At 31.6% G+C, this 24,791-nt stretch overlaps 1 protein-coding gene across 2 annotated transcripts in view; it reads left to right on the top strand.

The window, feature by feature from the left end:
* Positions 1 to 23,746, top strand: part of LOC118184062 (potassium voltage-gated channel protein Shaker-like) — a 533,454-nt gene extending 509,708 nt beyond the window's left edge. For both annotated transcript variants that reach the window (XM_085822559.1, XM_085822558.1), the window contains exon 3: positions 18,656 to 23,746. The gene's annotated coding sequence lies outside the window, so the exon portion shown is untranslated. The remainder of the gene's footprint in view (positions 1 to 18,655) is intronic.
* Positions 23,747 to 24,791: the final 1,045 nt, after the last annotated feature.

Below are 24,791 nucleotides of genomic sequence, written 5' to 3'. Positions count from 1 at the left end.
AATATGTAGCATGTTATTTTGATTTACACGTATATTTGTAAATGAGACTGCAGCATTATATACCTGCTGCATTTTATGCTTGTTATTTTGTTGTTACTGTTTAATATTAAATATAAATCTACGTAATTGTTTCACATAGAATGCAGATACTTATTTTTTTTCCTAATAGCAGTCTGCTTTCAGTACCATGCCGATGGCATCATTTTCTGATCTATAATGGAAAGGCTATGATCAGAATCTGTACTATCATCCATGCAAGTAAACTGCACACATGATCGTAAAGGAATGCTTTATATGAAACTGAGCTTCTTCGTATTTGCAATAAAACACATAACGAATGTTTCTATTAGCTTAAAACTACTTCCTTTGAATGTGATCTTTAACGACGAAAAAGATTAGAATAAGGTTTCAGGTAAGCCAAAGTCATACCGGGAAGACAGAAACCCAAACACCCTCCTACTTTTTAAGCATGCGGGGGTTTAAGCCTCGGAAATGAAATATGAGAAAACATTTCAGAACTCGGTCCACCATTCATCAAAAGCGGGCGCATATTTTCCAATGCGGAATTTTGGGAGAAGCAACCATACAGAGCAGCAGGTTGCATCATGGAGACCGCTGACGAGGCTGCCATGGTAACGACGACGCAAGAAAAGGGACGCATGCGCACTCGTCTTTGTTTTGATGCCGACGGGGCATCACTGTTGGAATCGATCGAAAAAAGGAGGTGAAGGTCGCACTGGAAGGATTGCCTTTCGTTGACCCCCTGCCTTAGATCTTCCTTAATCTCAGATCTAATAGCGTCGTCAAGCATGAACTTTTTTTAATCGGTAGAGTAAGATTTCCCATATTTCGATTTTTCAAAAAATGTACATTTATTATCCTAAAAGTAATTCATGTTATACGTATGAATAATAATGTAATTGCAAGCAACACATTTTTCCGAAACATTTTGGAAATGGTAGAGTATATTTTACAAGTTTTATCTGCAATAACGTAGCGTATTAGATTAAAAATTTGGATTTAATAACTGCAAAGTGTCATAGGAATAAATTTAAATTACAGTAACAAAAGCACAAGTTGTCTCAAAAAATGCATAATCCATTTTAAATGATCATAACTTTTATTCAAAACTAATATACTTATCTGTTTTAGCCACTTTCAATTGCTGTTTTTAAATATGCATAGAAATCTAGCGTAACCAAGGGGATCTTATTACGAAAGGGCAGATTGTGTAAACATTTATAGAAACGCAATCCGAAACAGTATTCGGAATAGATAGGCTAGAGAAATTTATCTATAATTTAAAATCATTTAAGCCCTGTGATTTTTATGGAGTTTTACTTCGGAAAAAGCGGAAGTTACAAACTTAAAAGAACAAGATTACAGTAGCAATTCATAAGTTTGTAAGAAATTATCGCTATTCACCGTGCATGTTGTCTTGGTTTAAGTTGTTAATACGTTCCGCTGACACCTTTCAAAGTGTATCACATCTTTGCATTAAGTATTTTAATCATATACGGTTCAGGATTCGAAACAAAGACATAGTTGATTTTTCACGTTTCTTGAGAAACGTATGATGAATGTAAAATGTATGACAGTCCCTACAAATTAAATACTTATTTTTTAGAATGAGCACAGTTGAGATCTGATTATTCCTTAAATAATGTTCAACTGAATAGTGTATCTTATTTATAAAACGAAACACTTTATATTAGAATTATTTTGAATGGCAAAGATATCCTATTTCATACACGTTTCTCCATTGCTTTAGATATCTAACATACATTATTTTACAATGAAAACTGTTTCCTTTGCTTTTAAAAATCAAAAAACAATAATAATCTATATAAAAGAAGAATGTCTGTATATTTTTTGTTCGCGATTAACTCAGCCGCTACTATAGCTATCGTCACCAAACTTTCTACAATTCTTTTCTGGGTCCCGCAAAAGGTCGACGTCCTCCTTTTTCCAAAAACAAAAAATACCTAAAAACGTAGATATTAATTAAAAACTCTGAAAACGCTAATTTTTGCCCTCATTTTTCCAAATAGCAACAGTCTTGCACGCTGGAGATAAAAAATCTGCTTTATTTCGAGAAATGTTGCTACTGCTCGCTTTCAAATCGTACAGTTTGTTAATAAAAAATTTCTAAGTTTCAAAATGAAATAAAAATAACATTAAATACATTTTGCTAAACATTAAATACATTATTCCCGATTCCAAAAATTCGTGGGAAGCCATTTCGACTACTCCCATCTTTGTGCGGCATTAATCAGCCGAGATATTAATTAACAACCTGAAAGCGCTAATTTTCGCACTCATTTTTCCGTGTGGCAACAGTCTCGCGTGTTGCAGATAAAAATTCTTATTTCTAAAAGTGTTGCTACTGCTCGCTTTCAAATCGTAGAATCTGTTAATCAAAATTTGTAAGTTTTACAAAATCTATACATCTAAAGAAGAATGTCTGTTTGTGTTTGTTTGTTTTATTGATTTCTGATCAATTATGATACATTTTTTGCCATATTTAATCGACTAAAATTGAATATAGGTGAAATATTGGATAGAACTTAAGGTTTTGCGACCATTTTATTAGAAAGACTAAAATCATTAAAAGCTGCTGCCATTGTAGTTGATATGAGAGAGAAGAGAGAATTATTTTCCTATCGAAATTTTTATGTGAGTGCCATATCGCATCAGACTGAAAAATGTATGACTATGAATTGTATTTTTTAATCGTTATTAGAGAATGATTACAGCGGTATCGTTCTCTCTGATGTTAGATGTATTACTCTCAATCTAAATTTAACTGGCTTCGGATACTTTCGCTAGTAAAGAAATAAAATAAACTTCAAAGAAACTTACTTTAATCCTACCCCTATTTCGAAGAACAATACAAAGCAAATATGAAATAAGCGCATAATTATTCAGTTCAAACAGCTAAAATACTTGAAAACGTTTTCAAACTTACGTCTAATTAATGCTTCCCGTTACATTCATATTTTCCTAAATCGGAATGAATAAAAATAGATTTATTTAATGACCTTACGTAGTACCTTATATAACTTAAATATATCCACTAATAAATGTGAATTCAACATGCGCCGGGTTTTGAGTAACAAAACATTCTCAATCAGATAGACGATAATGAGTGAAAAAGTATGAAGGACGTTTTCTAAATCTAAAATTATTAAAAATATGACACTTTTTTAGATGTCAGGCTTCTGTTCATTCAGTATTCTAAATCTTATGTCAGACTATTTTATATCGATAGATAAAAATTTGCCACGAAATTAAGTTAACATTTCTGCTGCCTAATTTCAATTAAAAGATGAAATAACAGTTTTTAAGTAAAAATTGAAAATTTACTTAACACGTTTGTAAATGAATTGGCTTTTTTGTCAAAGTATTTATTATGTGTTCTTCGCTATTGGTTCGGCAAAAAGTAGTTTTCTTTTTGCTTAGTGTTGTTAAAATTTATTTCTACTTTCACACTTAATATATACGCTTATGAGAACACAACATATTGCAAACGTAATTCTGACTTTCATATGGATGAATACTATTTATTTTTATTTAAGAGCAATGTATTTATTGGAAATATTTATACAACAGAAAAATATTTAAGTAAATTCCTTTTATTAGGATAATAAAGAATGTCCACTTCGATAAACAATTTAAAAGACTTTTAGATTCCAGGCGTCAAACTATGAGAGAAAGGTAAAGCGATTAACTGTTACTCAAAAATTTATCTACGTTCTACGTTTCGTTGCATAAACATAATATTAACTTAATTATCTTCAGATTCTAAGCAAAAGGTAGCTGTCACTTAGAAATGAATATATGAAAACAAGACATGGATTTTTTCCACTATTGCATATGTAAACATTATTGCGTGCATTATTTATAAGCAGATGAGATTATATAAAGGTTTCCGAATTAGGTTGTTATAGAAATAAGCTGTCTTAATAGGCATATTATGAGAATACTGCATGTCTATCTAGATCCAATGCCGGAAGAAAGAAGTTATTTGTATAGAAGTTTTCATGGTTATCCTTATAAATTAAAGCTGGTTTTACAGAGAAATGCCTTAATGAGAAACGTTCCACTGCAAGCTACCTTGGTATATTCTTACATTAAACAAATTTAACTACGTAAAGCAAAGCTTTCTGGAAAAAGTAAATATTTTTCTTTTCCTGGAAAAAAGACCTGGGTCTGATCGCCTTTTCAGAATGAGAGATTTTTACTATCAAAATCTATATCAAATTAAACTACATCGATTATCATAGAGTGATACCACCAAAATTCGGTTTAAATAAAAAAGCTATGTGGTAAAACACATCTATGCATTTAAGTTTTACTTGTAAAAATGATTCATTTAATGCAAAAAAAAAAAAACAAATCTGCAAAATAGTAGATATTGCTTTTTATACGAATGACATTACATTATCCGAGAAAAAATTACTTAATTTAATTATTTATTTTTATTTAAGAGCAATGTATTTATTGGAAATATTTATACAACAGAAAAATATTTAAGTAAATTCCTTTTATTAGGATAATAAAGAATGTCCACTTCGATAAACAATTTAAAAGACTTTTAGATTCCAGGCGTCAAACTATGAGAGAAAGGTAAAGCGATTAACTGTTACTCAAAAATTTATCTACGTTCTACGTTTCGTTGCATAAACATAATATTAACTTAATTATCTTCAGATTCTAAGCAAAAGGTAGCTGTCACTTAGAAATGAATATATGAAAACAAGACATGGATTTTTTCCACTATTGCATATGTAAACATTATTGCGTGCATTATTTATAAGCAGATGAGATTATATAAAGGTTTCCGAATTAGGTTGTTATAGAAATAAGCTGTCTTAATGGGCATATTATGAGAATATTACAGATTACACATTTGGTTTAAAAAGTGTGTTTTTTAATAAACTCTATTAAGGAAACAATAATCATTATATAGTTAGACAGTAATTTACTTCAGTACCTGGGATTATTGAATTCTACTATCATCATTAGATTGTTAATAAGGTTAATCTAAATAACACTGAATCTTTTTGTTATAAAATACATTAATGAAACATTTTTCTTAATTTAGTTGCATTGCTGTGATGAATATTAACAAAATAACCTTCGTTCGATTTTTAGTTTCCTTGAATATCAATGTAGTAGTGTAAGAATTATGTTAATTTTATTAACAGTTAAATTTTGAGTTAAACTTCTTTCCTGTCAAATTCTTAACTTCAACTTACTACTTCCGGCCAGAACGTAGTTTTGGAAGAACTCTGAATACTTAATGAGGAGGAGCGGTATTTAAACCGCGAAGTCTACTTGCTGAGTTAGAGAGAATCAGAGTTTCTGATTTGCGTGTGCACACTGCGCGAAAACAAATGGGACAGTTGTGCATCTCCTGTTCCACTGGGCCGATTGACGAAATTCATCTTGCGTTTTTCATGTCTCAAAAGCTCGACTTAGGATATGTATTGGATTTATATATAGCACTGTTCTAACATAGATATTCTGACACAAAATCGGACTTTTCTGAAATAAAATGCCAATTTTGTTTCCATATTTCAATTCTACGACTCAAATTACGCCAAAATACCAAGTTTCGTAAAAATCGCAAGAGTAGTTTTTAAAACATTAGCTCTCAAAATTTTAGCTTCTCCATGTTAATTGAGTTTGGTATATATTTATTAATCACTTTTTTTATTAAACTTATTTGATACTTCCTTTCACATTTCGAAATTCAGGCTCGTTCCAAATAAAATTCACCCTTTTTTATGATTTATTTTTTAAATTTGTATTTTAAAATATTTTTTATAAATTTTTCAAAAAAAATTGCATTATAATCTATAAAATTTTTACCATTATCTTAAAATAGCCAAATTTATAAACATACCTGCAAAACCTAACAGTTTTTTATTTAAAATTTCCGAAGATATACGTGAACTTATATACTGGGGCGTTTTGAAATGTGGCACATTTGTTGAAAGCGATTAAACATCAAATGTGGTTTAGACACTTTGCCAAAATTATTTAAGAGTAAGAACGAAGTTGCTTTTTTTCCGCTCTTGCACACTGTAAAAGGGTAGGATTGACTTTTCCGCTTCGGCATAATGGAAGCGAAAGGAAAGTTGGTTGTCATATATTAAAAAGTGTTCCAAGTAAATTATTCTTGGCGCAAACTGGAAAAATCCTGCCAAGATAAATTTTTGAATTTCTCCGTAAATTTAGTACCACATTTCACAAAATTTAATATCTAAGCATAATTTGAGTCGAAGAATCGAAATAAGGAAAAAAATTGGTATGTTATTTCAGAAAAAGTCCAATTTTGTGTCAAAATACCTATGTTAGAACAGTGCTATATATAAATCTAATATATATCCTTAATCGCGCTTTTGAGACATGAAAAACGCAATTTGAATTTTGCCAATCGACCCAGTAGAACGAGAGATATAGAACTGTCCCCTCCTCTTTTTTTGTGCAGTGTACCTATTATAGCAGTCCTACATACAAAATTTCAACGTTCTGAGGCTACTCGTTTTTGAGTTATGCGAGATACGTACGTACATACGCACAAACGCCCCGAATTCATTTTAAATCAATCATTCAGGATTCATTTTAAATCAATCTTATAATTTTTTTTTTGTGGAAAAAAGAGTCTTTTATTCTGTCCTTTCGTGCAGATAGCATGCAAAAACATCGTTAAATGGCATTCGATAGCCGTCAAAATGAATATTTTCGTTAAAATATGACACCCGAATTTTTTCGCGATTACAATACTTCCTGTTTACTTCGTACAAGAAAGTAAAAAGGTGATAGGATTTATTTCCCTAGATTCCACACTTTTCAATGAAAATGACAATGATTGCCTCATATCTACATATCTTGATGTTAAAGGTAGCAAGGTTGCATGATGTATTTACATTTATTTGGATTTTTTTAATTCATTTTATTGGATATATTACAATTTTAATCTTAAATTTTATTCTGCCACCTTTGGTTTAGAAACTACGCAGTATTTTTTACACTTATTTCACAGTAGTGTATAGAATTTTGCTGGATAAAATTAGTTTTAGCAAAAAGATGCATTTTCATAGCATTAATGTCCAAATCCGAGTGAAGTAAGATAACATTGAAACGCCTGATTTGTCTCTTCAGGCAAGAAGACTAGATAGCAGGAAAAAGCACGTGTACAGTATAAATTATGGCTTAAAGCATCGCATCCCAACTATTTTTCTTTCACGTAGCTTTTAATAATACTTTATAAAGCACACATAACTCTTCCTTCACAAATTATGACCCCTTGCTCTCCTCCAATTGTCCCGCAATATGTCTTACTATTGTATTATTTTAATATTATAAAATAATATGCTGCAATGAAGTCAGAAAAATATGTTCAATAATTTGTCCTTTCTCAAGAGTGGTAATTGTGAAGCTGCTTTAAAGAAATTTTCAGTGAAATAATCGAAATTCAGATGCACTGTGTTAAAAAAAGTAGTGCTTTAAATTATCCTTGGAGTTTTTTCCTTCTTGTACGAAGTATTTTAATCACGAACAATTTTGGGTGTCATATTTCAACGAAAATATCCATTTCAGCGGCTTTCGAAACCATTTGAACGAAGTTTTTCCTTGACATCTATGCCTACGGACAAAATAAAGGACTGTTTTTTCCAAAAAAGGATTGTAAAATTAGAAGAGATTTTTTTTTCTTGACCTCTGTACGTGTACGTACGTACGTATGTATATCTCATAACTCAAAAACCATAACTCATAACCAACATTGAAATTTTGTATATGGGACTGCTATAACATGTAGTTGTGCACCTTCCTTTTTCGTTGCAATCGGCTGCACCAATCCTATATAAATACATATATATAAAGTGATTAAATTATGTGGTTTTTACGTTCCACTAAGGTTTTTATGCCTTTAGTTAATCATAATTGAATAGTTGTAGAATTATCAACAATTTAAAAGTTTAAGCGGCGAGTTAATCGTAACGAATTTCCATTTGTTTACATTTCAAACTCGGTACAATAGTGAATTAAGTCAGTTTCTGCACCTTCAATGTCTTGCCGAGTGGAACCAAAAGTAAACTTTCAATTTTATGCACCGGTCTAATTTTGTTCAATCCGTGATCCCCAAAAATGTAGGTTTGTGATCAAGGAATTAATTTCGTTATACAGATCTAAAACAATTAATGAAGCTGTTCTGTAATCCCAAATTGAATTTATTTGTTTAAAAACCACACTGGATATTTACGCAAGTCATTGAAACCATGTATCATCTTGTAAAATTCCCAGCTTAACTGAAATGGGTAGTCTTAAAAAAAAGCGCTGTCGTCAAATCCACTGTAATTTCAGTTTTATCTAAAATCAACTTTTTAACCACATTTGCATTTTTATATGAATAGTATTTTATATTTAGCATATTTACAAGAATACAAACCAATTCAAAACCAATTGGTTTAAATGGCACAATCAGAATATGCAGTTGACTTGCTGGTTAACAATGCTGAAGACAGTGTTGCCAGATCTTGCGATTTTTGACAAACACAGTGCTACTAAAATTTATACCGCCCAAACGGTATAGGGGTCAGGGCAGTGTTGCCAGATCGTGCAATGTTTCGCAAATTTGCGACTTTTGACAAACTCGTGCTACTAAAATTTTAATACTTGCCATTTTGCGAAAAATTTGTGACATCCATCCTTTTCTTATGCTACTTTTGCGATTCTTTTAATGTATCGTAAAATGCTTTTATGTTAAATAATGTGTCAATTAAAAATAAGTTATGTTAAAAACAGTTTATTTAGGCTTAAATAGAAACTGTCATCTGGCAATCTGATTAACATGTGGGCTTTCCTTTACAAGGCTGCACAGTCTGACGCCGGTATAACGAGAAAGTGGTATGAGAAGTGTAAAAGGGAGAAAGAAAAATGCTTCGAGCCTTCTCACCACCCTCCCTTGTCCTTGGTGCGAATTTAAGTCAGTCCCCCCTCCACTAGGTCTATGGTGATAATGAATCGAACCAAAGAACTTACAGCTTGCGCGCCATATATTAAGTACCCGACCAGAGAAAAAAATGAAATTCATACTCCTGATTATAATATTGCTAAGAACTAAGCAATGTAAGTGACTTCAAAATCAAAGCAAATTTTCTAAATAACAAAGCAAATAAATTTAACAGTGACAGAACAAGGCTTTCTTAAGTAATCAGAATCTGAAACAGATCCACCACACAGAATAGAAAACTCACTGAAAAGCATTCCTCGATAAAAAGATTCACAATTAAGAAAAAAAAAAAAAAAAAAAAAAGAATTTAAAAAAAAAATTAGTACAAAAGAACTAACAGTCTAACGTGAGGAACCCATTGAATCATAATGAACGTTTTGGGTGCCCTAGGGGGCATCTAGCACGTTCATCATCTTCCACACTGTCCCTTTCCCCTGAAAACCGCTTATACCTTTCAGACACACGTGCATGAAAACAAAGTTTCATCTCCATAAGCATCAGTTAACATTTGAAATGTTTCCTCCGTGGACTGATTTCTTAGGTTTCACAAGAAACTTGATGTTAATTAGCTGTTCGGTTTTTACATTAGACATTTTTCCGGCAGAATGCAGTTGCACGTGTTCACTCAATGGCGCAGTACTGCCCACTGGCGTGGTTAGTTAAGTTGAAACTAGCCGCATGGATAGAGGAGGTGTGTGGCACAGCGTCACCAAAACAGTTGTTTCCAGCTCCAGTCTGTTTTCAAGCTACACATTTAGTTTCGTTTTTTTTTTTTTTTTTTTTTTTTTTTCGTGTGTCACACATCGTATTTATTAACTTTATAATGCAGAATAATAAAAATATTACACGATGCAGCCAGTCGAAATATTGTTGAATTCCACACTTATCAGGACCGAAATATTTTCATTCGGGTCATATTTCCTGCGGGATTTGTCCCAGCTTAGAAATATCTGCCAACATTTTGAGATTTCTCTTTTGCTTGCTTTAAACTTTCTACCTTTAAAGTTATTTGCTCTATAACACTTGAAAGGCAATGTGAATGAGTATATTCTTAATAAGATGTTCCATAAGAAAGACCATTTTTAAAAAAATGTCTTAGTAGTATAACGTAAATACGGAGATGTTTTTCAGCTTTGAGATTCGAACTTAAGAATAAAGATCGATATCAGTGCTCATGACATCCCTTGGCATAAGTTGTATTTGAACAGCCTGATTAATTCTAAATAATGTAACTAAATTAATGGAATGTAATTTTAACATGTTGTCGCCCTTCTTTCACTTTTTATGCATTATTATCTTTAATAATCTTTTTCGTTTGAATCTTAAAGGGAGAAAAATTATAAGCTCCATAAAGGGAATATATAGTTTGGAAGCCCTTGGTTTGAACAAACTATCATGCATATTATTTCAACCATTTGTTATTCTATTTGAAACTTATGAAGCATGACTTTACTTGAACTGAACCCGAGGAAATACCAAACGCATTCCATCCGTATCATTCCGAATTCACGAAACACGTTCTACTTTGTACTGGTATGTTAAATCGAGTATATATTTAAATCAAAATACCGATTGGGAAAAGAAGAAAAAATCACATTGCCTGGGCGAACGACCGTCAGTCCCTTTTTATGTTGTTATTCAAAGGATTTCCCCAACACAAATTTCATAAATATTAGTTACTAAAGAATTGAAAAAGGGCGGAATAAATAGAGAACCATTCGTTTTGCCATTTGACAGCGAAGCTTGGAAAAAGAAGACGAGATGCATTAAAGGGTAGAAGAATATCCCACAAGGGAAACTGGGCGTCAATCATCTTCCTCCGTATTCGAAATCTATAAAAAGATAAAAGAAATCCCATGAGTAGCGAGTGCAATTTTGAAATTCAAAAATAGCTTTGAAAATGCAAAGAATGCGGAATTTATGTCCTAGGCTTTAGAAATGGAATGCTTGAGGAAGTTTATAATTTATTCTAGCTTCCATTATCAGTGCATATTAAGGAGACAAACTTCTAAAGAAATGCATAATTTTAAAAAGTTCTCCTAGAGTAAAGTTTGCTCAGTTAAGTTAGGGTTGCTACGTTTGAGATGTCAACTGTTTTATATCTCTATATGTTCATCTATTCGTTTTCCTTCCCCCACAATAGTTTAATACTTAAGTATATTTAAAGAAATTATTTACATAAATTTAAATGTCTAACAGAATTTTTTTGCACGTTTCTTTCATTTTATAAAATTTAGTAATAAAACATTCAGTAGTATTATCTTCTAATTTAGAAGGTGTTAATGCCTAAATAGGTTCTGAACCAGAAGCACAACTGAGAAATCGTAACATTTGATTATCTTGGCACAGAAAACGTTTTCAATTTAGTTATTCACTTCTAATTTTCTCTTCATGCAAAAATAATCGCTATGCTCTTAAAATATTCCCTAACATTTTAGCCAGAGTTTTTTTTTTTTTTTTTTTTCATAACCAGTGTTGTTCATACAGATTCATAAAAATTATATGCACTGAAACTCGGATCAAATTTATTAATTCTATCTTAAAAATCCCAAAATGTGATTGGCCAGTAGAATAGAAGTCTAGACTCTACCGCAGGCATTTTATTTACCGCAGGCATGTGGACGCTTATACGAAATCCACATTATGCAAATATGAATATTATGCTTGGGGTCTTTGTCCTAATAAAGTTGGGAATGCTAGATAGAATATGTTCTTTTTGACCGCTTTGTTTCAATGTCTGTTTTTAAATATTTCAACTAATATTTTTTTTATTTTTTCATCAATAAAATGTAGATTTTAAACTACTCCAAGCACTCATACAGCCTCAGACCATCTTGTTATCGCCGCCATGTTTTACTAAAAGGGTATAAGGTATTTTTCCCGCCTTCTCAGCATGACTTCGTGGTGTACTGATCAACACACTTGGCGCGTATACGATAGGTTCTGTGGTTCAAGTCCCGGCGAGGGCATTGCTCATTTTTCATCTCTACTGCTTCGAAATAACCTAATGTGTCAACAGTGGCGCCTGAACTAAAAAAGGTGGTGGATTATGATTCTTCACCACCAATATTTGGCGATTGGGTTCCCCATTTCTCATTCGCCCTTTAAAAGGGGGAGTATATAACGTATTTCTCCCACCTTCTCAGCGTGGTGTAGTGGTCAGCACACTCGGCGCGTATTCGAAAGATCCGTGGTTCGAGTCCCGGCGAGGGCATTGCTCAATTTTTCGTCTCTCTTGTTTCGAAATAACCTAATGTGTCTACAAGAGTAAGACTTTGAATTCAAAATTTCTGGTTTTTCGCTGTATCATTCGCTTTCTGGCACTTCGGGAAATATGAAATTTACATTTACGTATAAATATAATCAGATTTTAAAAGTTTTTAACACAAGTTTTAGGCAATTGTAACATTACCTTATACTCATTTTACAAAGAAATGAATTTCCTTCCAATTATTTTGTTATGAAAATTATATTTTCTTAAAATATTCTTACACTTTCTTCATTATCAGATTTCCTAAGTATTTGTAAGGCTTCTAAAGTCAAATTTCCGACTTGTTATTATTTAGATTTGTTTTATGGTAGTTAGAAACTATGTTACGAACAATAGATCGGCTGACATTCAATATCTCACATACTCTTTCCTGAGATTTTTCCAAAATACCAACGAAAAATTATAAGTTTCCTCGCGTGAAAAAGCTCAGAAGATATTTTTCGACAAAGTAGATTATTTTTCCCAGGTGTTTTAAACAAAAAGTCTATCAGAGTTATATACTTATTAAGACACAATAACACGCCGAACAAATACTAATTCAGAAATCAAACAACAAAAATCAGCGTTTGCGCTTTTGCAGCTGAGGATGGTGGTTCGGTAAAACCATCGAAATTAGTCCTGTGAAAATTTGAAAATATAACGCTGATTTTTGTTGTTTGACTTCTGAATTATATACTTATTTTGTTTATTACCTCGATGCACCAACATGTTTTCAAACTCCATTCTGAATTTAAAGTTTTTTAAAATATCTAATTTATATATTAATTTTAATCAATTTTATTCATTATGATAAATTTAGTATAGTATTTAGACACAGGAAAAGCGTAAAAATTAAATAATGTTAGATTAACAGTTGAGATTTTATTATTAAATGTTTGAAAGTCTTTTCTGCCCTAATACTTTTTGTTTCACTGTATTTGATTTGATATTTCATGTAGTATATTTTCAGTTCTTTCTGGTGTTACTATATAGTCCAATTAAGTGTTGCTTTTTTAAACTTTAGCTGTTCACAATCGTCAAATATACGTAATCTTTCAACACCAGTTTCTTTAAAGCTTCCTTCGCCATTAGACACGCAATGGATGTTCCATAAATTAGGACAATTTTTAAAAATCATAATAAATGCACAAATTTTCATATCAGAACGCGGTTTATATCTAATTGCTTATTAAAAATGTAAGGTCAAATTTTTACTGATAAATGGCTTGATGGTGGTTTGCATTTATAAGTTTTTTTCGTCCACATAAGATACACAGTCATTTTCACTGACTGATGGCGATGTACCATTAACATCGTCAAAGTCTACACATTTAAATCGTTTGAAAGAGGATGTGCAATTAGAAGCTCATGGAGGACTATGATATTATAAACCGCAACAGAATATACTGGCAAATGCAAAACAAACAAAAGCTCCGTAATCGTATTCCAATTCTCTTCTCTGCCGTTGTTTCAACAGCGCCATCTGTCGATGAAAATTTAAACTTACATTAGCCCTCATGCCAGAAAGTTGCATTTTGTAATTAAAGTGTGTTTGAATGATAATATGAAGATCATTTTTGAGAATAAAAATATGGAGATAATAATACACAGGTACCAAAGTTATTTAAAATGTCAATATACAAAATGAGTGGCATTAAGAAAGTCTTTGCTAACTATAGTAAAGGTGATAAAAGGAAAACAACACCTATGCGATTTCCTTAAACTATATGCTAATTTGAGGAAGTTGTTACTTTTATAACTTTATTGTTACTTTAAAAACATTCTGTTAATTAATTTAATTCAGTTTCTAAAAATGCATATGTTTTACTATTCAGATCAGTGATCTCAAACTCAACAGACCGAATACACGATTTAAAAGGAGTTAATGTGTCAATTTTTTTAACTAAAATGAAAAGTGTTTTTAACCAACCTTTTTAATAAATTTTAAAAATTATTTACTAAATATTTATGAACAGTAATAATGATAATGCAAATGGAAAAAAGATCCAGTTTATGTTTATATTTTGACTCAACTAAAGCCTGGTATCTGCAAGAAATTTCTTTTGGTTACTTTCTAATTCAAATGTATTATCACTAAATATTAATTTTTCAAACTGAGATTTATTTCAAACTATTTCGATATGCTGAATTAACACTTAAATGAAACACATGACGAAAACTTTAAAAGTGCGACAATATTTGAGAAAAAATTATTTCTTTCTTTTATTTCTTAATTTCTTCTTTGATGCATACAGAAAAAATGCATACATTTTTGTGTATGTATCACGTATTTTTGTGTATGTTATGTGTACCCTTATCACGAATTGTAAATGCTCATCCGTTAACTTGTTCTTTTTTTGACATATTAATTTTCAACTGCAGAAAAAATATTCACATAAAAATGCATTTCCAAAAAAAGAAATTATTCTCATTGCAAAAAATTCGTAACTGAGGGTACGTATTTTCTGACAAGAGTGAAAAAAAAAAGGTTAATCAAATTTGTATCTTCATATCTTTGAGTAATATTTATACCACAGTGTAAATTAATTAACTCCGTCTGTAGATTTTCTGGGCCATTACTCACATTCGTTTTTAATGGCAATGAAACTAGTATAAAATTGGATCAAAATCATTAAAATTTTAAACTTTTCTTTACATTTTTGTCATAATAATGCTAATTAGCTTACGAAAAATGTATTCGGCGGCCGCATGTGACCCGCGGTTCGCCAAATTGATATCACTGATTTAATGTTAATTAATTTACCCACAATGAATCAGTTTCTACGAATTTCTTCACTATACACTCTTTTTAAAGGGAACTGGTACTTTTGAATAATTTATTCTTGTTATTTATAAAATTCATAATGGCAATGGAATGGAAAGAACAAAACGTCTATCATGTCGTATCATATCGGGAACTTTAAATTAACTTGGTAAGGATATTTAACATCAAAACGTTCTCAAAGGTGTAAATTAAATTTGACTCAAGAAGTAAATGTAAATTAATTGCATTTCCCAACCTGACTTTTGAAAAAGTTATACATTTTTGCCTCTATTTTACTATTTTTTATTTTATTTTATTTTAGTTCTGACAAAAAACACATTAATCAACTAAATGCAGCTTTATTTGATATAAGAAATGGTTTTAATACCGATATTAATCGGTTGATTCAATATGCGTAGGACACAACGTGGGTCATTGGTAAATTTGCAAATAGCCAACAACTAATCACGTCTCAACAGGTCATTAATTTGTCTTTCAAACTGAAATAATAATTACTTACCAGGGTAAGAAAATGACCTATTCAGAACAAATTTTGACGCTTTTCAATGGTAATATATGGATTAATGGAACATTCATTGTTTAGATCCCGTATTCCAAGCCATATTTCCTTATTGAATGGAATCCGTGGTTATGAAATGGAATGATAACTATAAATAATTTCCGAATTGTAAAACAGCTAAGATAACAACAGTAGCCATGCAGTTAACCTCCAATTTACTGAACACAGATCCATAAAAAAAAATAATAAATATATAAATAAAAATAAAGAAAGAAATAAAAGAAAAGAAAAAAGTTTACTCATTTCAGAACGATGAAAAAGTTATTGTTTCAAACCACCAGCATAAAACAAAACTACCTTAGAAAAATGTTTAAAAAAAAGTAAGAGAAAAGTGCGTGGAATAACAGCAGTGGTAGCAGATGATGTCATAATATTCGGGAGTGGTATGGTTCGACCGTCTCAAGCGCAACCCTGGTTGGCATTCTGCCAAAACACATAGACTCGTCCAAAAGGAGCGGTATTACTTGCTGCGACGTGAAAGGTCTTCTATTCTCTGGTGCCCACCAGCGGCGAGTCGCTGAACACTGGTAGTTCGGTCCGAGGTTCGAATCTCGCGAACGGGCTGACTGCAGGTTTTCCCCATGTGAAACGTGTATACGAGCCAGTTTCCCTTAGAAAGTCGTCCACGAAGGCATCCCACCGCTTGCGCAGATGGCCCTCGAGGCTTTGCCATAATCACACACACATACACACACTTCTCTTCTCCGGAAAGAGCTATGCTGGATGGAAAGAAAGTCCCCATCCTTCCACCCTATTTTGAGAATAATTCGGTCCGAATGGCGCATGTGTGTTTGCGCTCATGGTCGCAGATGAGACGGTCGAACTATACCTATCTGCAAAGGTATATAATCGAATTGCACGTAATCCGAAATATACTATAAGCATTGTTAAATCATCCGTTAAAAGTAAATTACTCAATCGTAAAAATAAATCAAGCGTACGGCCATTTATTCTCTGTTTCACATTGACGTTTATCAATATGCAAGTGCACCATGCAATTTAAAAAAAAAAGAAAAAAAAAAAAAAAACAGGCATTCCAGGAAAACGTTATTTGCAGAGTGTTCTTTTTGTTTTGAATATTTATTTAAGTTATGTAACCAAATGAACTTATTCGCTGGATTAAACTGTTTGAAAATGCAGTTAAATCGTTAATAATACTATTATGCTAATTATAATACGAATTGTTCCTCTTTCCTTTTTAACTTCTATCGAATTAATCGTGAACATAGCCCCCCCCGGTAAACTGGGAGTTAACTGATTTTACTTAATTAAATTTGTTATTATACAATATTTTACTACTATTGTTTATTTCTCATATGTTAAAAAAATTAGTTTGTTTTATATTTCTGTATTGAAATTCTGTATCTGAAATAGTGAAATTGTTCCCTGTTCTTATGCATCTAATAATATTACATTTGTTTCTTACAGATATTTATAAATACTATTTTAATATATTTCATTGAATATTTGGTAGTTACAATGCAGCCGACCTTGGTTATAAAAGTACGAATGCAATGAAGTGGCAATAGGAATAAGCAAAAAACAACAATGATTTTGATTTACACATTTAACCAAGTAGCTGCTACTTTATATAAGAGAATGTTTTGCATATATTTAACAGAAGAGACTTCTGATTATATGAATTACGAACAGAATTCTTAACTAACTTTCTCACTTATATATTAGTTTAAACACAAAAATAAAAAATTACAAAAATCTGAAAGGTTTTCAGATTTTAAATTACGTCCAAAGGGACGTTCCTTTATTTATTAAATATCACGTTCTTTGCACTTAAACCATAAAATTCAGTTCGATTGCAATGTCGCAAAATAATTTTAAAATGAGCATATCTTTAGGATTTCTGACACAGAAATCAGCGCGCTGGAGATAAAAAGGTTTTTTCCCCCGTAGAGTGTTGTCATTGCTCGCTTTTAAATCATTGAGTTCGTTACTCAAAAATTCGTTAAAGTTTTACAAAATATGAAATCGATTATAAAACAAATTTCAAATTTGATCTTCCACATGCCCATATTCGTAGAAGGATTACGTCATTCAAAATTCGATGGCTCTATGAACCGTTGTTTTATCACAATGCGGGAAATATACATACATTTATGCAGATTTTGCATTATTTAATTTCTTCAAACATAACAACAATAACATTTCTAACATTTGGTGGCAATAGTTCGAAAAGTGAAACGGACATTTATAGTGATTCAATGCAAAATCGCGAAACGAAAACAATAGTCCTTCAGGGACAAAGCCACTTTGGACTAATAAAAACTCTAACAATAATAAAGTATCGTTGTGGCATTTGGATTGCAATTGTCTAGCTTGTGAAGTTATATTTCAGGAAACTTCAGTTCGTAAAATTTGGAACCTTCGAAATTCTGATTGAGTCTGCACATCATATACATGTACGAAAAAATATTTCTCATAAAAAATCGATTTCGGTATTTTTAGTTTATCTATATCATGGATAGGTACCAGCAAATTTTGCTGCCTCTAAAACAGCTGACTTCAATTTGACTGACTCGCAAGCTTTATACAGCAAGGATATTAGTTTTATTCAATCTTCAGTTGCAGATGTGAAGATGGGTTCGGTAACTGTTAGTGATTTTTAGACATTAATAGTGAACGTTTCTCTTCCTGCTTTGATACTAGCTACTATGTTTAATTAATTGTACTCAAATTAATACTTGATTAATAGTGATCCACTTCGTGTTCGCAGGTAGCCTTAGTCTGTGAAATTGTTCATGTGTTAAACTAAAATCGCAGAGATCAGACAAGTCTTTTTTAATCTAATCTTTTGATCCAATCACTTCATTAAGAAAAGGAAAGATTTATCTGATGACTGAAACAATATGTAAAGATTATAATGAGGAATATTTACTGATTTCAAATTCATTATAACCAAAATCGACTGCATTCCTTTTCATTCCATAAAATTATTTTATTCCAGGATCTCTTACTACTGTTCTATATAAATGCTAATTTTGTGTGTGTGTGTGAATTGCCTTAACTCATATTTTCCAGATTTCAGAAAGAGACCATATTGGTTTCATCTGAACAAATCTTCCACCTGGAGATTTGATTGATCAAAGTGACGAATACTCTCCTTCAGCATTCAAACAGTGATCTACGTGCCAATTGACTGATTCCTTGGCTCCACTGTGGATAGAGAGACTTCAGCAACAGCTTTTTTGTTACGGAATCATCTTCATTTCATAAAGTTTAATTTGCCAATTTATTTTTTGTACAGAACCTTCTCCGAGAGGATTTCGCCAAATACACAAAGGATGGTTGTTGGTGAAACAAACAACGCCTTTTCCTTTTCTTTTTCAACCACCCTTACCAATTTCTTATATGTGTATCAGAAAGACGTTTGATTTTTGGGTTAATAATACTACTGCGTTTTTCAAACATTTCATCAAGTATCTCACAGAATACTTATAAAGCGTTATAAATAACCATGATAGGAAACACAATATTTATTCAGACATTTATAACTCTATAAAAATTAGTAGAGAAACAAAGCATAGGGTAAGATACCAAGCACTCATAAAAGAGATTTTCATTTACTTAATTATAACATATAGCAACTGTTGCATTAGAAATCAATTATCTTTATTTTATATCGAAAAGCAGTTGTTAACTAATTTAACAATTATATTTTCATGGGACAAACAACTCTTAAATCCAAATTTAGTAAACAATCAAGCTGAAATAACAGGTATGTAATTTCACTTCCGGCCTTATTTTTCAAAATTCTAATACTGTTACCTTAAGCGATTATAGTGAGATATCTAAAATTTGAGCCAATCATTTACCAACCAATATTTCAAATAAACGAAACCCGAAAATGAAGCGTCGACTATCCATTACGGATCCTACTTTGTATATAGAACCTCGAAACCTCAAGAGTGTCTTTAAACGAGTAGCACAGAGCTGTAACTCCTACAACAAAGTGACGACGAACTTACTTGCACAAGTTACCAATAAGAAGCGGCCACGAAATAAGAGAGACTTTTCCACGGAACAAAAGGGGAAGAGGTTTTCTCCATCAATTCTCAAACCGAGTGTTGAATTTGAAGCAAAGTTTCTGCAAAGTAACTCACCTACCAGCAAAGTTTAAAAAATAAAGAGCTATCTTAAAATATATATAAAAGTGAGAGATCACCTAAAATTTCTAAGTCATATTTTGCAAATCGCTCGAAAGTTCGAGCGCATGTGCCATAAATGCACGTAGCTATGCCCTTATCACACTTTTTATCCTCACACGAAAATATTCCCTTAAAAGTCTTTTTGATACATCTAAAAATTCAATAATTAAATCATTTTTAAAATCTCTTTTTCAAATATATTCTGGCTTTTCAACCACCAGGGCTGGATTTGGAATGGCAGAGGGTAAGATATTTTGATGCTTGTAATCCTTCAGTCTATTAACGTGCCTATAAAAGCATATTAAGCACAATTATGAAAATATATGAGACTCTTCTATCTCAAATAAAAAAGCAAATTCAAATATTACATTCGTAATGAAATTTGGCAATTATGAAAATTTAGCAAAGCTACCATTTTAATTCTGATAAAAAACGAAATCATTAAGAAGAAAAAAAAATTTTAATCACGGTAGTAAGCTTAAAAGCGAAACTTTATAGTACATTTAGCTAGGGAACATTAAACCTAACTGAATCTGGCATTCTGGTGGTTTGCTTTATGCTTCTATCCAAGATTTAAGGCTATAAATTAAGAGACATTTTAGGGGGTCTCTTCAAAACAAACCCATGGTCTTTTTTCTTGTATAAATACAAATAGTAAAAAGACAATGTGGCAGTTCCATTATAAATGTAAAAGGTGTATGAAATTAGCTAGCTAAGTCATATGCCTCTGTGGTCATATTACATTCTTTAATTACGCGTAACATTGTAGCTCTGCATGAAATTCTAAATGAAAACCCACAGTACTTGTAGTAAAAGAATAATCAGAATAATAAGCCAATTCTTAACTATTTTAATCACAAGAAACTACCATTTAATAAGAAACTTAAGTTTAATTACTTGAGTGAGTATTTTCAATCAAAAAATAGCAATAAAATTGTAGTATGGCCACAGCATTTAGTAACTTGTCCACGTTATGTTTGTGGTCAAGTTTTCACAAGTGCTCTTATCTAGCTCTTATCTTGTTGAGCAGGAGAGTGGTAAAATGGTTGCTGTAGCCAGGGAAAAACAATAAAAAAATTCTGTGAATATTGGTTCCTGGTAGAATATATGAGACTAGTGCCTAAGGAATGATAGAGTGTTGCCTAAAACAGAGTAAAGTAAAAAACCTATCACCACTTATCTATATCCATAATCATAACCAAAACTGAATTCATCAAACTGTAGGTTAATTTTTCAAAGAGCAGGGCTTGAAATATACATTTATTGCTTAGAAATTCGTAGGCTTAAATAGATACATTAGCTCTTTAGAATCGCTTTAATCTAACATACGAAAATTACCTCAAATTTACCTAAATTAGTATTTTAGGAATAGGCTTATTTTATCAGTCGCCTAATAAAATTTCATCATGCCTATTCGTACTCTAGAAACGCACATTGTTACTAATTTTTCTAATATTTCGGCTCTAAATTTTAGTGTTATTATGGGACTATTTTAGAAATTTCAAGCCCTGGCCACATAATAATAACTAGTAGTATAGTTAGTATAGTTTTAAAGAAGGAACAAAACTTTAACTTATCAGTAGAAAACATAGAAAACTAAATCATAATATTTAGAAGTTCAGTGTAGTTTTTCTGGTCATTTGCCATAGGGTTTACTGTTCCCCTTCCGCGAACAGTTTTGGCTAAGTCAAACCTGCCATCTCAACTTCAAAGCTATCGATTCTGACGATGTCAAGTTATTATGAAAAAAAGTAAAAATAATGTAGAATAGGTAATAACTCATCAAATGTTGGTCTTTCCAGTAGAAGTTAGACGATCACAGTCTCAAAAATATTCCATGCTTTCCGTCTCCAAGTTAGATTGTAATAGAATCAGTAAGCGTCCAACATAAGTAGCTCCATCCAATGGGTAAGATTGAAGCAGTTTTAAACCAGATAGGCCAAACCTTTAAGTTGCCAGAGTCGATGCTATTTAGACAGTTTAAAGGTAGTTTGGTAAAATGGCGGGTACTATAATACTTTAGAGGGTACGAAGTCTACCTCGTCAGTCTTTTTTTTTCCCTTTAGAAAAATATGCCTTGAATATTTTTGGCAAGAATATACGGATGGCTTTGAACTAAGCTGTTTCTTTTGTTTTTTATGTATTGCAGTTACTTTACATTTAAGGAAAAGATTTATTTTGTAAGTTCTTAAAACAAAACGCGAGGAGGCGCAATCATTTAAAATTTCAACTGCATACCAAGTTCATAAATCATTTGCATTTAAGAATCAAAATCAACATTACCAATTAAACAACAAGCTGTTGCTGTTTCTGCCTTAATAGTAAAACAAATCTGAAAACAACTTCCCTATAATTTAACCAATTTACATTAAAATTATCAATACTTAAAATGGAAATTGTTCCAACAAAATAATTGTTTACTAATAACAGCTGCAAAATAAGCTTACTTCCTACATTTTTTGAAGTGAATAGACCATTTTCTTATCTATAATATTTCCTACTGTGGTTGCATTTTGAATAATGCATCATCTTAAAACACGAATAGTTTTTTAAAAATAAATTTTAAAAACTTAGAATTTTCCAGCTCGTCACTTCCAATATAACCACCTAAATTTGTTTTTTCCCCCTTGGGTAAGCAAGCCGGGCAATTAATTTGAGTTGCACGGATTACAATAAAATAGGAGAATCGACAAAACAAAAACAGAATTGCCAATCAACATAAAATACCCATTCTACTTTAGATACCTATTAGTAGCGTATTAAAATGTGCACTTTATATGTAATTGTTAAACGGCAATTACAAGAAATCCGTAATGCTAACAAAATAATGATGAAGTAGTGTCTCACCCTATGTAAGATAACGAAAACGCTATTCTTTCCGAAATAAAACACGATTTTTATCGAGAGAAATATATTTATGCAGGAAGTATAAAAAGCGTAAATGTGAATACCGTTTGGCAAAATCGCAAGTTTGCGCAAAAAGAATCGACATTTGAAATACAATTTCTATGGTAATTTGTTCAGTTAATTGCTTGACAATATTCTAACGCGATTTCCACGCATTTTCAGCGGTTTTCAACACTGGACCTTAGTTTACAATTTCATATGAAAATTTGGCAAGTTATTACACCCAGAGAACAACCAACTCTATTAGGCCAGACATTTATCTTTATAATTATCGCATAGTTAACTAAAGAACAATTTCCTATACTGTGCGCATTTAAATGAAGTCCCATTAAATCTATAAGAAATAACAGCATCTAGTACAGAAATACCAGTGGAAGCAGAATTTATTATCCGGGAAAATAAACCAGAACGTTCCGTCCGAAAATGAAATAGTATGTGAGCGTTAAAAATATTAATTTTTTATTATATGAGGTAATTTTGAAATATATAGATGGTATAAATTAGTTTCAGTGCTAATGCAAATATATATATTAATCAATAGATTACATGAATCCAAAATTGAGTTTTACACTAATCCTTCTCTGTTTAGAAGTTATTATTCTCTCCAGGAAAATTGTACGAAAAATGGCAAAAGAATGACGTATTTTCTTTTTTCTTAAACGGTTGGCATGCCTGTAACCAATAAATAAGATTACAGGACAGAGAATTTAGAATGCTCTGATGATCAACGAAGCAGGTTGAACCGACCGTCCTGGTGCTATTCATTTTTTGCAAATCATTCTCGTACGCAACCACGCTTCCCAACTCCCCATCTTATGACTATGCACATACTTGAAAATGCAACATGATTTTCTCTGTTTTCCTGTTGCAAGTTCTTTTGTGCAAAATGTGATAAACTTAAAAGGCAAACATATCCCGGTTAATGAGGTTTCTTTAAGCATTATGAGCTATGTCCCTTTGAACCTTAGGTCGGGTGAGCCTTTCACCTAACCACCGCACCATACCACTCTCCAGGAATGTAGAAATGCGCGCTCAATAAAGTTATGTTTCGTTTTAACTGCAAGCCTCCTTTATTTGTTGTTATTTTACACTCATTTCCAAAATTGCCTAATATTTCGCTTAATTTGTTTTCAGAGATTAAAGTGTCTCATTCGATTCGAAACAATAATATACTCTTTGATCAGCATCAGCAACGAATATCATCATAAAGAAGTGCAAAATACTGAAACAACTGATCACTCATAATAGCGAAATAATTTGCAGAAACAGATCAATTACGTACACAGTATGCAACGAAAATTCTTAGAATCTAAGTTTAATAATTTGTTATGATCAAATGAATACATATACAGCCAAAACAAAGCATGATACCTAAGCAGCTCTTTTGAACGTTGTAACATCGTTTTTATATACGAAGGACCACGGTTATTCACAACTCAAACACTGGTTACCTGAAACATTTTGTTGCAGTCCTCAGCAGTAGGTGTATTTAAGCTCTCAAAGAAAAGGTAAGACTTTTCCAGCATCTGCTGTAAAAGAGATATTAGTAGATATACTAAACAGCTATATGTTCCTTTTCTATTGTCTTTCATACCATAATAATAAATTATGTAAGTCTCTAATGAAAAGTATTTTAAAGATTTTAGAGCTATTCTTAAGGTCATTTTAATTCTTAATTCAAAAATGGTATTTAAAACTAGAGTCACATACCATTTTCCCAAAATTCTGGCCTTCATAATCCAAACTAGTGTTGTTAATATTTGCTTGAAGTAATTTCAGCTGATTCAACTGAAAGTGATGATAAACAGTTTCTGAAGAGTAAAACTAAACACATAAGCAATTAATTAAGAACTTATTACTAATTACACTATGCAGCATAAGTTTTGAAATACTATACACAGTAAGATTTAAGTTCATTCATTTGCATAATGATAACTATATCTTTTGACCATTTCATCTATCCTCAAAACAGTTTAGAAGATTTGAAGCCATTCCTGACACATATAAACCTGAAATCAGTTCTCATGCAAATGAAACAGAATGATCATGAACGACGCACATGGAAAATTAATTTCATGGTGAAAAAAATGATTAGATGTTCC

This window comes from Stegodyphus dumicola, chromosome 8 (assembly GCF_044657685.1).
Source record: "Stegodyphus dumicola isolate Sdum_Otavi_A_Nest chromosome 8, ASM4465768v1".
In the NCBI taxonomy this organism is placed as follows: Eukaryota; Metazoa; Arthropoda; class Arachnida; order Araneae; family Eresidae; genus Stegodyphus; species Stegodyphus dumicola.
Note: the sequence above shows the minus strand (reverse complement) of the source record. Positions and strands in the feature narration are given on the sequence as shown.